General features: G+C 36.9%; 1 protein-coding gene across 7 annotated transcripts in view; it reads left to right on the top strand.

Moving 5' to 3' along the window:
- MLLT10 (MLLT10 histone lysine methyltransferase DOT1L cofactor) overlaps positions 1 to 15,454 on the top strand; it is a 129,674-nt gene that overhangs the window by 72,570 nt on the left and 41,650 nt on the right. The gene's annotated exons all lie outside the window — the stretch shown is intronic.

Genomic DNA, 15,454 nt, shown 5'->3' with positions numbered 1-15,454 from the left:
ATGTGCTTTAAAAAACAGAGGCTTCATATTTGCTTCAGAATGAGGCAGATATTTAAGAACGACACCTTGATCTCAAAAATACTTAAGTCTTTGGTAGTTGTAGGCAAATGATGATTTTTATTAAGGGTAATAATAGCAGTAGCAATGGAAGGTATTAAAAAAGTGTTTTTCCTGCGTAGAAATTGATAGGATGAAACGGTATGTGACAAAACTTCCTAGCTCACTGTCCATCTTTTTGATTAAAGTGCAGTTTTAGAAACACGTTAACCTCTTACTTGTTATGGTCAGAGCTCACCCAACAGAGTTAGATAAGTATCCTGATGACTTGAGTCTAAACTTTCTTATTCCTCTATAATCCATTTGAGGTGGATTATGTATTACATCTGAGGTAACAGATGGAAGTACAAGCTCTTATTTTGAAGAAAATGACCTGTATTTCCTGCTTTATAATTGTCCCGGAATATTCTGGTCTCGTCAGCTCCTACAACAGGCCTTTTTCTGGCCAGGTCCGTCCTTGCTTCCTTTGTCCTCTTTATTAGATCTCATTCCTCCATATGTTTATAATGTTAAACACATTGTGTGAAAAGCTTTGAAATACATGGATGGGAACACCATATAACTTTTATTAAAGTTATCATGATATGGAGCCTAGAATTTCACCTCTGTTAAGCACACTTAGATTCTTGCTCCCCAGCATTAGCCCTGCCCTCCAAACCAGCGGTATTTATAAAGGTGCTGAAGAACATATGTGTAAACAAGCAACCTCCCCCTCCCCAAAACAAAACAAAAAAAGCCCACAAAACCCAAAGAAGCAAAACCAGATGGGAAATCTGCCTTTGAGCTCCAAATTCATCCACAAGCTTATGTTTGAGTCTGGGCATATTGTTTTAATGTACTCTTCTCGCTGTTTTCCTCTCTTTCTTTTGGTTGTAGTGCTGCTTTCCTCACTTCATCATAAGCATTTTCTGGGTTTAGCAGTCCATTTACAATTTTGTTACAATGAGGAAGGGCATATGAGTGTTATCAGTATTATCAGAGGCATACATCTTCTCTCCTGTATGATATGCTGATTTTTCCCCTCCTTTGAAATGTCTGTATGTTGTCCGGTAACAAAATAGGACAAGTGAACCTAAACTATTTGAACCAAATATCATGTAAATGCAGTGAGAAGAAATGTAGAGGAAGTCGAGCCAAAAAGTTCATACTGAATCGTACTCGGCATTATTGTATTATTTTAAAGAAGCAGAATCAGGAATGAGTGAGACCATGCTAAGTAAAGCATTTGAGACACTTTGTCAACAATTTCCTCCTCTTTTTTTTTAATTTCCTTACGAGTTATAGTTATCTTAAACTATCATTCTTTCTCCATTCTGTTAAGTCTGTTTGTCAAGATCCATAAAAATTACAAAAATCATTCCAAATGTGTGATAATCCTATTTTCACAGTTTATGTTGAAATTAGATGATAGATGAAGGAAAGCTCATTTAAAAAAGTAATGCCAATTCATCATGTGCTATTTATGCGTGTTCCATAAAACTGTCATTCAGAGTAAGTGCATTCAGCTCATTCTGTGAAAACATTTGTCATCTCCAAACTTCGTTCAGGTCCACAGAACTTCTGCTTTACTGCTTGGTAAGATGAGAGATATACCATTAATAGTATAAGGCCGTGCAATTAAAAGCTGGTACAATGCTCAGATTTTATTACAGTTGCCACGCCACTGATCTGATATTTCTGAAATTTTGAGCACTTGAATTTTTCAGTCCTAATGCTCTATGCAACCTTAAATGAGCCACTGTATGCATTAGTTTGTTTGACAGTTCACTTACAGAAAGGAATGTAATTTTTAAAATGAAGTAAAATTTAAATGGTAGGGTAATAAAGAATTTTTATATTCAATTAACATTTTAATAATACCTCTCTCCCTGTTAAAAATATAGCTACTTTAGCCAGTAGCAGCTAATTTACAAACCATACCTATTTTCCTGGTGGAAATTCAAAGGCACTGTAAGTTTGTGTAGTAAGACATCAGTCAGTTGTCAGTGGGAGTTATATATGGCTGATAATGCTTTTCCCCAAAGTGGATTTTGTCTGTTCGCTGTGTGCTGTAAATTAGGACTGTTCTTCAGAGTGATTTCAGGATCTGATTTTGTTTTTCTTTCAACTTTAAAATTCATTTTAGTTGTATTCACAGGATTAGGTTCTTTCTGAGCATCCTTCTAGGGAATAATCCTTAAAGATTTCTAGTCCTAGCTTTCCTAGTCAGATTACTGGTTGCAGAACAGCCATCCGTTCTGCTGAAGATTTTTCTTCTTTTTGCAACAATGGTAATTAAAAAAAAGTAGAGCTTTCGTCCTGGAATTGGAAGAAATGAATAGCATCTTGTCCCATTGCTTACCTGTGCAAATAGTAGCAAAATAGATCAAATAGGTTTCTTTTACCATATTTGCATTTTAATTCAGTGGTAGTGCAGAAATTAATAGTGTGGTTCACGAGAAGAAACATGCAGTTATGGTAAATAATTTTCACACATTCTTTGTTTTTCCGTTAAGCTGCTTAGACAGGCTTTGGCCCCTCTGTTTGGAATGCACTCCAGTGAGTGAAAAACTTATGGGAACTTGCATCCCAAAGCAATAGGAAAAAATCCACTTTGTGACATGCAGTGCCTTCTGACTCTTGTGGGGTAATGCAGCAAGGTAAAATGAAAAGCAGTCAAGTGTCAGAAATAAATCAAACTTTGTCTTTTATGGTAGGTAAAGTTCTTGCAGTTGTTCTGCACAGATACTTATTGCTAGAGGAACGGCAGTGCTTTAAGCAAATAGGGATGCCTCTCCATCTCTTCCAGTTCCATTCTTCATTTCAAGCGTACAGCGAATTGTATAGTGCCAAGTGTTGCTAAGGGACCACTTGTTTCGATATTTGAAATTCCACATAATATTTTTTATGCCCTTCTGAGTACTTTTAAATCCTAAAAGAACCTGTAGAGCCCCCCTCCCCTTCCAAATTGGTCTTCAAAGTGATGAGACCGTGCTTTCTGGAATTCCTTTGTCACAGTTCAAGCAACCTTGTTATTAGATCCTATGTTTTTATCTCTGTAGCAGATGTGTTATACTCTTGACCAGTTTTCCGAATGCTCTGGTTGGTCATACTATACAGTTTTTACAATGAAGGACTTATCCAAACCCAGTATTGTACTTCAATATAGCAACATTTCAAATTCTGGCTTAGAAACAGTAGATGTTTTTTGGCACAGGCCCCTCTTCTTTTATCTTATGCTTCACCCACTCTAATTTTCAGCTTTGTATAGGAGTTTACTAACGGCTTCAGAATAGCCAATGTATTTTAGTCGTCTTTCTCATCTGGTTCCAGCAGTGATGATTCCTCAGCTGTTTGTTAGGCTGCTATGCAAGGAGATGATCTTACCGTTAAGCTCATTGCTGTACTGATGATAGAAGAGAAAGCTGAGCTTCTAAGCAGATAAGTAACCTGGAGTCATTCTCATGGTGTTCAAGTCCCTCAGAATTCATGCTCAATCTTCATGATGTTATGTTTAAATTCCCCTGTAGCCTTTGACTTACAAGCTAAATCTATCAGGGGAAAGAGTTTAGACAAAAATGTTCTGAAACAGTTTGTGCTGTTGTTAATCAGCTAGGTGCCACAGAAGCCAAAACAGAAAAAGAAATTTTACTGTGTTAAAAAACCTGTTAGTATTCCAGATAGGGGAGGATGGAAGGGACAAAGAGATAGTCCTAAAGGTCATTAATATCTATGACTAAGCAGGCTGTGTAGGAAACACAGAAGGAAGAATTCTTGTCCAAAGTTCTTACTGAGATGTTTTGGAAATCTGCTCTTGTCACCCCTGTGGTACTCATTTCAAGAAGTGATAGTGAAGTTATATTACTTTAAATTATTTCATAGATAGTACGACTCGTAGAGTACTTAATTAAAACTTTCTGAAAAAAAAATTAACAAAACACAAACTGAGCGGAAAGATGCAATAATTTGTAGATTACTGTATTTAATTCTAATACTTATGTTCTCCTAAAATATAAATATGGAACAGTTGAGAAGAGACATAAAATGTTGAAGTTTTTTCAAATGACCTTTTGAGAGAGTGTCTTAAGCTCTTTGATAGACTGAAAAGTCCTGGAGACAATTTCAGTTTACAAAATGGTTACAAATCAGTGTGATCGTAATTGTTGTGTGGGAAGAATTAATATTTTTGATCAAGAATTTTCCATCGATAATTGCATCACGACAGAAAAACAAAAATGCAGACCTGTAGTGTTACCTAGATGGGCTACTGTGAGCAAGAAGTCTTCAGCCTTTCCAGCGGGAGGTCTCTAGGGTGCCTGACCTGCCCTGGAATCAGTAGTTTGTGCATCAGCTCCCCTGTGAATGGTGCAAGAATTTAGAAACTGTTGAAGTATTGTTTTGAAACGAAACTTGATTTCAGAGAAAAAAAAAAAAAGAAAGGAAAAAAGCACACTTTTTTCTTCCCCCAAAGAATTGTAGAAAAATTTGAGTAAAAACAGGTACAAGGGCTTTCTGAAGCGATTATGTTTCCCAGGAAGGGGAAGGTAAGTTAGAACAATGAAAGTGTGGGTTGCAGGTCCAGCTGCTTAGGTCTGCTTACAGCAGAGAAATTCTTGGCATCTGTAGAAGTGATTTCACCTGACTAGTTAACTGTTGTATGAGAACCTGAGTGTCTGGCAGGTTGAAATGTATATTTTGAAGATTACTTACTTGAAACTAGATTCCCAAATTATAGTGTCACTCTGGGCATTAGTTTCTAGTTACATTTCAAAATCTATCATACCTCTATATATTTATTTAAAGATGATGATATACTTGTGGTGCTCTGGTAATCAACAGCAAATGATATATTTAAATTGCTATGTACTTTTGATACATTTTGGATTAAAAAAAAAAAAAGTACACGGGAAAGTGGATATTTTCCTGAGTTCCCTCTTACGTCTTTCATTTAAAAACAAAATGCAGAAGTTTTTGGTAGTTCTTCATTTCTGCAGAAAGAAGTAATCTTTTTTTTTTTTTTAAACAACTGAGCAGAAAGATGCAATAATTTGTAAATTACTGTTTGAAGCTGTTTTTATTCAAGCTTTGCTAATCTTCTACCCAAATATGAATTTCATAATTATTAAAATAAATTCTGTGGGTCTAGATTTTTGCCCATAAAGAATTATTTGCACAATTAGTATCTAAATATGATGTATGCGCAACGTAATAAGTACCTGTATGAATACTTTGTTCATTGTTGGCTATGTCTGTACTAGCAGAGAAGAAAATGGACCGGGCTTAAAGGTTCGTTACGTCGCTGTGCTTGCTGCTTTTCAAACTGAGCTAAAAGTCTTGTTTGTTGGGGGGGGGGAGGTTTTCAGAGAAGTCTATCATTTTTTTCTGAACTGTACTTTTAGGTTATTTTTGGCCTGTTGTAAGCCTACCATATGCTGTGTATTTGTTAGGGTTTAGTCTCGAATTCTTAATAAAAAATTGCTTATTTGAGGTGAGGGTAGTCTGGGCAAACTACACTACATGGATGAGAACTAGCTGGCAGCTTTGCTCTTACTGTTGCCTGCATAGTGAACAAAATAAACTGTTCAGTTTTCCCGAAGTTGATTATCTTCGCAGATGCATCCAGTAAAAGTAGGTAGTGTTATTATATTAAAAAAAAAAAAAAAGGGGGAAAGAATATACTGAAACTTCTAATTTTGAGCTTGGATTATGTCATGTTTTTTGTCTCTTTTTATAAAACTAAGACTTAAAATTTAAAATGAGAGAGGGGAATAAGGAGATGCTCTGAAACAATAAAGATTTCTCTCATATCAGATGCCATTGTTGAATGTGGTATTTGTTTTGAAGGTGTATGTCTTTTGTGAAAGATCGAGCAAATCTTTAATGAAATTCTCTTGCTGTGTGGAAAAGAAGTCAGATACAGGTGTTGTTTCCTTCCTTGTAACTGCTTAGTTCCCAGGATCTCCTTTTAAAATTACACTTTCGAAAACTTCTTCATTTTGACATCATTTTGTACGTGTGTGTATACTTTTAAATTAAAATGTACATCCTTGAGTGTGAACACTTTCCAGCATCTGGAGCCAATTTACCGGAGTACAGCATTCCTTGTAAGTCAAATGCAAGATAGCCATCAGTCTTTTACCTCCATAAAGTCTGCTAAAGGTGACAGGAGAGCATAAAGCGTGTGGGCAGGAGGAGGGAAAGAAGAGGCTCGACTGTAAAAGTGGTAGTGCTTTAGTTGCTTTTGGTCTGTTTCTTGTCTATCCCCCCTTGAAAACTGTACTTTTCAGATCGTACAGGCTTTCAGGTCTTTCAAAAATCAAGCTTAGCTGAAAACCAGTAAAGGATGTGTATGTGCTGGTAGTATTTGCAGGTTTTTGTACCTCTGAAGACTGGCCAATTCCTGTGGTAAAACTGCTCTTTTTGCTGTTGTTCTCAGTCAGAGAGGAATTGTAGTTAGCGCTTAAATATCATATCTATTTGATGTGAAGAGAAGAGGTGCAGTATCAGAAGGTAAACTGTGACTGGAAGCTGTTTCAGGATTAAGATCAGAACGAGTAACTTCTGTGGAAGAGGCTCTGATGTCTAGAGCCTGTGGTAGATTGTAATCCTTTCTGAGACTGGAAAGTTCTAAAAAGAAAACACAAAGGCAAACAACACCACAAAACAAGCAAAAACCTAACGTAATATAGTGGTATAAGGAAGGTTAGATACCTTAAAATAATTGAGGTTTTAACTGAAAGAATGGGGACAAGCCCATTAAGACTTAAAATGCACAGATTCCTGATCTGATGTACAACTCCTCTCAGAAGCTCTACATTGTTTTTAAACAGATAGACCAAGCTTCTGATTATCAGCTGCCCCTTTCCCTGTGCTTCCTTGGTGTTCAAATAATTTATTTTGGTCTCTTAAACAGGTTGAGTAGGGAAGATAGGAGTAAGGACCTAAGGCTTTCAAAGCTCCTCATAGCCTGTGCTGTTGTGTGGTACTGTGTGTGTGGCTTGGTACCATGTTAGGGCACACGTACTGCAGGAATTCTTGCTCTGTAGTGAAATACTGGGATATTTGAAGCCAGGCAGTGTGGATGCTGACAAACTGAACACCTAGCTCTAGTTAAAATGTTAGGAACCACATTTTTTTTTTTTGGTGTAGCTTTTACAGATAGGATTGAAGATTCAATAGCTTTTGTATTTCACAACACTTTAAAATGGAAAACTGTAGAATCCAGCATCTGTTAAGACATAATAATTTGGCTTAGCTACACTAACTGACAATATATCCCTGTGCCTTTTAACTGTATGTCACTTCGTGATGCTTCATAAATGGTACCTCTCCTCGTTGCTTACAACCCGCAGGATCTTTGTGTTAATTCAACTGGATGCAAGCCCATTTTCAATAAATCTGCCCAGCATAAGTAAAATGCAGAAAGTTGGCACAGATAAGCCAACAATGTATTTCCAGAAGATTGTTCAAGTAAACTTCTCTTTCAGGAGTATTAGGCATAATTTAAAAAATACTGTAGGAGTTCTATATGCAGGTATGCTGTATATAAGTGTACTGTCAAAATACATAGCAAAGTAGTTTTTATAAGAGCTTGCGTGGTGGTAATGCAAGAAATAGTAAGTGAAACTGTTTTATACTGATAGAAAAGCTGCTTCATTTCTAATCCTGATCTGGACTTTAAAATGGAATTTTTGCCAATTTGAACTGAACTGGGATTTAACAATTAGTTTGGATGTAAACTCACTACTTCATATTGTTCTTGTTATACTTCTAGTTTTTATTCAGCTTTTAAGTAGAGTTCTGTTTTTGGTATCAGTTGGTAGATAATGTAGGGTGTTTGCAAGAAGGCCATCAGGATAACATAAAAAAAAATGTTAATTTTGAATGTGATCTAGCTTGCTGTGTCTTTTTGAGAGAGTTATATGCAGAGGTTAAAAAAAATAAAATGCTGGGAGTTTTTGTTAGACTAAGTAACTTGAAATACTGTTCCCCCCAAAAAACAGACAGACAAACAAAAAACCAGTGAGCCTCTCTAGTCTTTAGAACAGTATAGTTCTAGGAACTTTGATTGAGAAGAGATTTATGAAAGCTGTAAGCAGAGCTGAAGAATATTAGCGTGGGTCTGGGGATTTTACATGAGTAATCCTATCATTTCACTTGTTCTTGACTTATTTAATGCCTATTTCCCATTTGTTGTTTTATACACTTAGGAGAAGGGTTTCCTGACAGGAATGACTAGAAGTTGCAAGTATTTTTTTAACCAAAAAGCAACCCATAAGCCATTAATAAAGTTTCTTTCATGTAAAAATCTCAAATGCAGATATAAAAAAAAAAATAGTGCAATAACTATTACAGGCTGATTCCTAATCTGAAGAATTTAGTGGTTGATTAGAGCAAATAACGTCCTATTGGGGTAGAAAATCAGTAGACCTTCTTTCTGTTGTAGGATTAGTGGTAAGCTTGGAATTTACTTTTTGTATGCATAAGCAATTCTCTTAAAAACAGGTAATGAGCAGTAAAAGGGTGGTGACTCAGATGTAGGTGGTGATACGCAGTCAGTTCTGATATATATTGAAACTGAAATTAATAAACTGGAAGCAACAAAGTCTTCCGGACATTGTGAACAGCATTGGTTCTAAGGAATAATAATTGTGAGCTTTTAAAGCAAGCAATAGCAGCTACCCTAAGGACTAGGTGAGGTTTTCAAAAGAGGGACTTAGCCCTGACTGGGAATAGGCAAGCATAGATGGAAAATAAAACAGTGTGAAATACAATATTAAAGCTTATATTTTTTGGCATATATGATCACTATTCACCATCCCTGACCTTTCCTGACATTTCAGCTTGCTGGAGTTCAGTGGCTTGGCTGTACACTGTAGGAGAAGACTGGGTGGCTGAGATGCTTCTTCAGTGAGGAGTCAGGAAAAGGCAGCTGCCAGGAGAGGCACTTGTACCAGGAACCCAGACAGTAGCTCTTCTTTCCATCCAGGATAAAACATCTTTGTCTTCTTCTACCTTCTACTTAGGTGTGGTTTGGGGGTGGGAACTGTACTCTTTCGGTTCTGTGTTGAAGCTTGAGGAGAGTCTAGGATGACCTGGTGTTGGCCCTTCATTGTACCTGTACACAGTTGGCATTAGGATTGTTTGTTCCAAAGGAGTCAGGTTAAGCAGGATGTTTGCTTGCTAGGATTCCTTACATCATCTCTCTAGGTTGAATTTCAGTAACTATTATTCTGTTCTGTGAATCCACCTTTTCCATGAACTTGTTTTAAATTTTTTGAAACCATTTATGCTGTTAATACCTGAAACATGGTAGGTGAATTTCATGTTTTTGTGTGGTATAAGGAAGTATAGGATCTTCTTACTCCCTATCAGCAATCTTAAGGATTTAAAAAACAGCAACAACAAAAAACTTTCAAAGTGAAGATCAAAGGTGAATCCTTTCATGACATATTTATGTAGCACATGCTTATTGAAAAAAGTTCATTCTGATAAACACAGTAGCAGATTATTAATGTCTAATAAGTGTCCAAGAATCAATACTGTTCTTTTAAGGATTTAGTAGACCGGGAATGTTTACACGTGGACAAAAAGTCCTTTTAATAGTTGCAGTCAGGAGGAGTCACACTGCAGCTTGTTCCTATCACTTGTCTTTAGCTCTGCTCTCCAGTTGCCACACAACTGCTTGTGTTAACCCCATATCGCCGACAAGGTCTACGGAATTGTTTTGTCAGCTCTTTAACCGTATCTCTTCCTAATTTGTCTCTGAAGTACGTGTCCTGTAGTAGTAAATTATTCACTGGGGTATATCTGGTGTATTCTGCTTGAAGACTCTCTGAAAGGTCTGAGTGATGTTTGGGAACACGATGCGTGTGATGGTTCGGGTTAGTGGCAGTCCCTGTGTTGTATAAATTTAAAGAAACAATCAAAAATTACAGCCTTAAAAAGGTGTGCTTGTTTAAGGGAAGAAAGATGATGATAAAACTAAAGGCTCCTTAAATTTGAAAGAGGCTTTCCTTAGTACTGACAGCAATGGTGGATCAAAATGGCTGCTGTTTCTTCTGTGGAAAAATTGAGCATAACTGGAACGAATTGATATTATAATCAAATAATGGCTGGGCAGAGTAAGCGTGGGTGAAATGCTTCAGCTCTTAAGGGTGGCAGACATCAGTTGCAGCCTGTCCTCTACACCTGAGTCAGAATTAGTCCCGATAGTTTAATTTATACGAACACAGTCAAGCCATATTATCTCTGCATTTTAGTGAGATTATATATATGTATAACCATGTAAAGTAGTACTTTTGATTTTTAAGAGAATGTTTATACAGTGTTATTAATTCACTTAAAAACTGTTGAGGAAGCTAAAATCCCTCATTTCATTTTTATAAGATTCATTGGTTTTCATCAAGATTCATCCAGGATTTTGTACGGTGTGGCTTTTTTCTCTAACACAATCTCAAAAAACAGTAGTTTCGCTTTTTTTTTTTTTTTTAACTTTATAGACTTGTTGTGTAGTGATGTGGCAATTATAGTCAGTATTGCTGTTTTCTTCTGGTACTATTTTTTTTTCCCATGGAAGTATCTTAGGCTAGTTACTAAAAATTAGGCAGTAGGTAAAACGTAGGTAAAAAATGATTTTTAAAAATTATTTCTAAATTAATTGTCATTTTTCTTGTATCAATGGCAAAAGTTAAAATTGGCTTTAATTCATTTTTTTTGATTTCTGATGTTCAGAAAAACCTGGCAGTTTAAAGGAAAAATAAAAGGCTAGTGGTCTTTGGTAGCTGCCAGTTGGGAGAATAAACAAAAAAATAAGACATAAATGACAGTCGTCTTGTTAGAATATGAACATTAATAGACCTCTTCTATTATGTCAGATGTCGGAGGCTGATGCTGCTAAAAAAAAAAAAAAAATCACCCGTGGAAATACTGCAGGGGTGTTCACTATACGCTGGCACTCAAAAATCATTCATTCTATCATCTTGTCAAAACAGACACATGCTGAGGGCTTTATTCGTTGTTAGCTTGGAAAAATGAACGGGTAAATTGAAAATAACGTGTAGTTGTGAGTTCATCATCTTAAGTATGAGTAAAGGGGTGATGCAAGTGGAGGAGGCGTGCCATCAGCATGAGTGCCGTCACCTTGGGACTGGGCATCAAAGTGCTGGGTTACCGCGGAGGCTGAACTCCGGAGACTTCCAGCTGCCCAGCAGAGGAGGAGAGTATTCATGGACACTTCGTGGACAGAGACCTGTGCTCTCAAGGTGGCAAAAAAAAAAAAAGTGCTTGAAGGAAAGGAAGTTCATGTGAGCATCTCATGCTGGAAGTTCTTTCTGGGCATCTGAGCCCCTCCTCAGCTGGTCTCCCTAAAGCCCAGGAGAGACGAACTGCTTTGTGTTCACCTATCGATCTATCGCTGAAGCAGGAGGGATGCCTCGTGATTAAAATTAGCGAGGCAGCTTCAGTTGAAGTTTCTAAATTTGTTGCGGACAATGAAATTAAGATCGGTCTTTTGTTGGGGAGACTGATCGTCGCGGGGAAGGCTTTGACTTTTTATTTGCAGCGGGAGCTTTACAATGCAGCTAATTGGCGTGTGCTGGCATGTTCTCATTGTACCAGGTGTTTAAAAGCTAACAAACACTGACAAAAGAAATATAAGTAAGAAATTACAGCGGATAGAAATAAATCCATTTTACAATTTGAGCTACTGTAAATGATCAGAGCTCTAATACAAGAAAGATGTATTCAGGTATATTATTGTTCACTGAAATTCCTGTCTATACATATATTCTTTTGTGTGTCTGTTAAACATGATCTTAACATGAAGCCCTTTTTCTCCTAACTCAAAAGCTTTCTCGAAGTTGATGAATACCATACATAATGGTAAGTTATATTAGAATCTTTTTCAGAGGTTCATTTATCACAAAGGGTAGCCTTTTGTAGAAAATCCTGATTGAAGGTCTGCATATTCTATTGATTGGGTGAAATACGGGTCTGCAGTGAGTCAATTGTTCGGTACTTGAGTGAAAACTTTGTAGATTGTCTGCAGGAGCCTGATAGGTCAATAGTTCCTCGGTTCTCCTTTGATGATCTTTTTGTATGTGCGCAGTAAAATGATAACAGTTTTATTCTCGTTCTGAGATTCTTTTCTTTAATTTTGTGAATAGTGTTTCTAGTTCTTCTTCTGTGCTCCATTCATAGGTGTGTTACAGGGGTATCTACCTCAGGAATTTTCCCACTTACTTTCCTGACTACTTAAATTACTACAAGTAATGCATGTGAAGGTATCCGTGTTTTGTCCCTTCTTTGTTCCGACAGCCCAGTGCTGCCCGTTTGTGCCATTGGTAACGGTACTATCAGTTTCACAGGGAGCAATATTGAATCTTTAATGTATCTGATTGCAGCTTCCCTCTAGTATTCGGTATTAGCTTTGTACCCCTAGTTCTGTATTCACTCATACTGAGAGGAAACGAAATATAGCTTATTAAATTAGAACTTGGTTTACTTTTTCAAGGCTTTTGTTCATTTATAGGAAAAGGAAACAATCGTAGCTATATTCACAAGTTACTGAAAGATTTTGGAGGGAATATTTACAGTTAAAACCCCCTCATAAGGATAGTTTTGAAGATGATCAAGCTTATTTCTCAATGTTGTATTTAATTGGTATCAGAAAATCTAGTAGTAAAAATTGGAGTTTTTTCTTTTTTCAATTGGTGTTGGTCAAATAGAATGATTTTCTTGTATGTGTACGTTGGAAGAGCAGTGCTGTATGCATCGTAAATTGTATTGACATGGAGTTTAGCATATGCAAAAGAAATGAAATGTTTAAACTTTGCATGATGAAGTTCTTCGCATTTTAAGCCAGCAGTCATTAAGATTTTATAGGACTTCCGCTTTTCACACTGTTGGAGCCACAAATTATGTGTTAGGCAGATGTCTGTAGTGGTGGGTCTCTTTTTTTATATATATAAAAAAAAAAGTTTATATTTCATAGTCTACATGTGATGAGAAATACTGAAATTTCTCTAGACTTGCTTTGCTTTAGTAAAGTAGGTTTAGCTTTTTTCCTTTTGATATAGGGTTTCCCTCTCACTCTCCCAGGTGTACAGTGCTCTGAACCAGCTTTGAGATGAAGGAAAGCAAGCTCACCATTTTTCTGAACAAAAATAAAACACCTGAAGGGTATCTGACAAAGTGTGCTGAATTTGGACTTGGTGAGTTTCTGCTGTTTTATAAGCAGAGCATTTTTGCTGTTTAATGTTGAAGAGGTATAGGTTCACAAGGGAATGCAGAATAGAAGTTCACGGGACACCATTTGTTGTTACTTCTTTCCACATTGCATTTTTTTCAGAACTGATTGCCTATTTGTAACTGCAGCATAGAACTTTGAAGGGCATAGATGGAAGTGATAACTTTATGTTGTGTGCTTTCTTGTTAAGCTTTGTAGGAACTCATTCTTGTGGGCCAGCTTAATTGTTACCTATATGTTCATTTCAGAACAGTGTTTGGACAGGGTTTATCATCTAATCTGCCCTTTTTGTGGTGTCTGTGTGTGCACGTGCACGTGTGTTTGAGTCTTTTAGCTGCCTTCCCATGTTTCTTTAAATAAAATTTTAAAGTTGGTTTCTTTCCCTCCTTCCCAAACCCCGTCTTGCAGGTTTTTTTAAAAACATCAAGGAAAGATTGTGCAGTGTGTATAGGACAGAAAGAAGCTATTAAAACCTGAGATGGATATTTAGTATTTAGTTTACTCCAACAACATAATCATCTGACTCAATCTGAGTCTGAGGCGTTTGTATTGTCTATAAGAGTTTTGATGGAGGCAGTGTATCAGGAGCTCATTTTTCGTTGCACTGAGTTTGTTGGCTGCCTATCAGCAAGAAAGTACCAAAAAGAAAAAAAATGAAAGCTTTGGCTTGAGTGGAGATAACTACAAGTTTGAAAGAGTTTCGTTTGATAGCTCTGGTTAGTATTAAGGTGATGGTTGAAACCAGCGAGTTGAATTTCATGCTGACAAAGTGTAAAGGAAGAAGGATGACACGTAAAGGCTTCAACATGTTTGAAAGAGTTGGTTGAAAAGGAGGTCTAAAAAATGGAGTCATGCAAGCGACATCTTTCAATAAAAATATCTGTCTTAATAAAAGGGAGTCAGGACACTTGCAGACAGAAGTGGTCCACTGCAGTTTTGTCAGTAAGAGACAGTACTCGGTTCGTTGGTTCTTGGTTTTGGTAAATATTACAGTCAATTTCTTATATTTTGCATACTTTTTGTGTTTTAAAAAATGCATTTGAGAGATCTGAAGTTTTCACTTTTATTCATGGTGTGACAGGTTCGTGCTTTGTGCTTCTTAGTCTTACTCTGGACCTTCCAGTCACACTTTTTCTATTTGACCTTGAAGTCTTATCTCTTCTGTGCCATGTTTTATCACTGGAAAGCAGGAGGAGGGGATGCAGGCTTACATGTCTGCTGGGGGTTTTTAGGGCATACTTAAAAACCAAAACAAAACACCCACAGCTATGGGGAGCAATGACCTGAAGGTTGTAATTTCATGTTAAGAGCTAGCTGTAAATTGTGATGGTTGGTTGTAGCCTTTCTCTGGCTACTTCTGTTCTTACTTGTTCTGTCTGCTCTCGGTTTTATTTCTTACTCCTGTGTCTATTTTCGGGTCTACTTTCACCAGTTGTCTTACACTATTTTTGAGTCACAATGTTGAGAGTTGTAGCACAGAACAGACAGCCATCGTGTCAATTCCAGTACTGTGGTCATCTTTGGAAGATAGCGTGTCTGCACTAGCAACTTTACAGTTCTGCACAATTGGTCTCAGCGTCAATGTGGGCAAAATTGAGTATATATGCTATGATTTTTTTTTAACATGGTAAATTAAACTAGGCAAAGTCTCTACTGAGCATGGATATTAAAGTTTTTTGAACCTAGCTAAATTTGGGCAGACTTTACAGTGTAGATAAAAAGACACCTGCCTGTGGTGAAGCATGGGGATAGCAGTGCTCAGCTAAGCTGTATAAATGTTTTTGTTTTTTAAGGTAGAGAAGAGCAATTTACAAAGTCATTCTGAAATACTTCCTTTCCGCTTATTTTAATTCATGGCATTTTTTCAGAGTATTGAATAGAGGAGTTTCGTTGTTCAGTTGTCAAATATTGCAACCTTTTATGCGTAACTGATTGCCCATGAGTTTCTAAAATACCGTTTTAAAGCTTTAGTTGTTGATAATGACACCTATGTAGTCTAGCAGCGGTTAAGGCAAGTCAGCTGTTTGCCACAACCATAAATAACTAATCACAACAGAATTAATTCCCTTGTTACTCATGTTAGCCTCTCTAATGTCCCAGTTTTCCTAATTCTGTCTCAGTCAAGCATCCTGCAGCATATCTGCAAAGACAGTAATTTCAGGTCATTGG

The sequence above is a fragment of the Cygnus olor genome, chromosome 2 (genome assembly GCF_009769625.2).
Source record: "Cygnus olor isolate bCygOlo1 chromosome 2, bCygOlo1.pri.v2, whole genome shotgun sequence".
In the NCBI taxonomy this organism is placed as follows: domain Eukaryota; kingdom Metazoa; phylum Chordata; class Aves; order Anseriformes; family Anatidae; genus Cygnus; species Cygnus olor.
The sequence above is the reverse complement of the archived record's forward strand: the minus strand, read 5'-3'. Positions and strand labels throughout refer to the sequence as shown.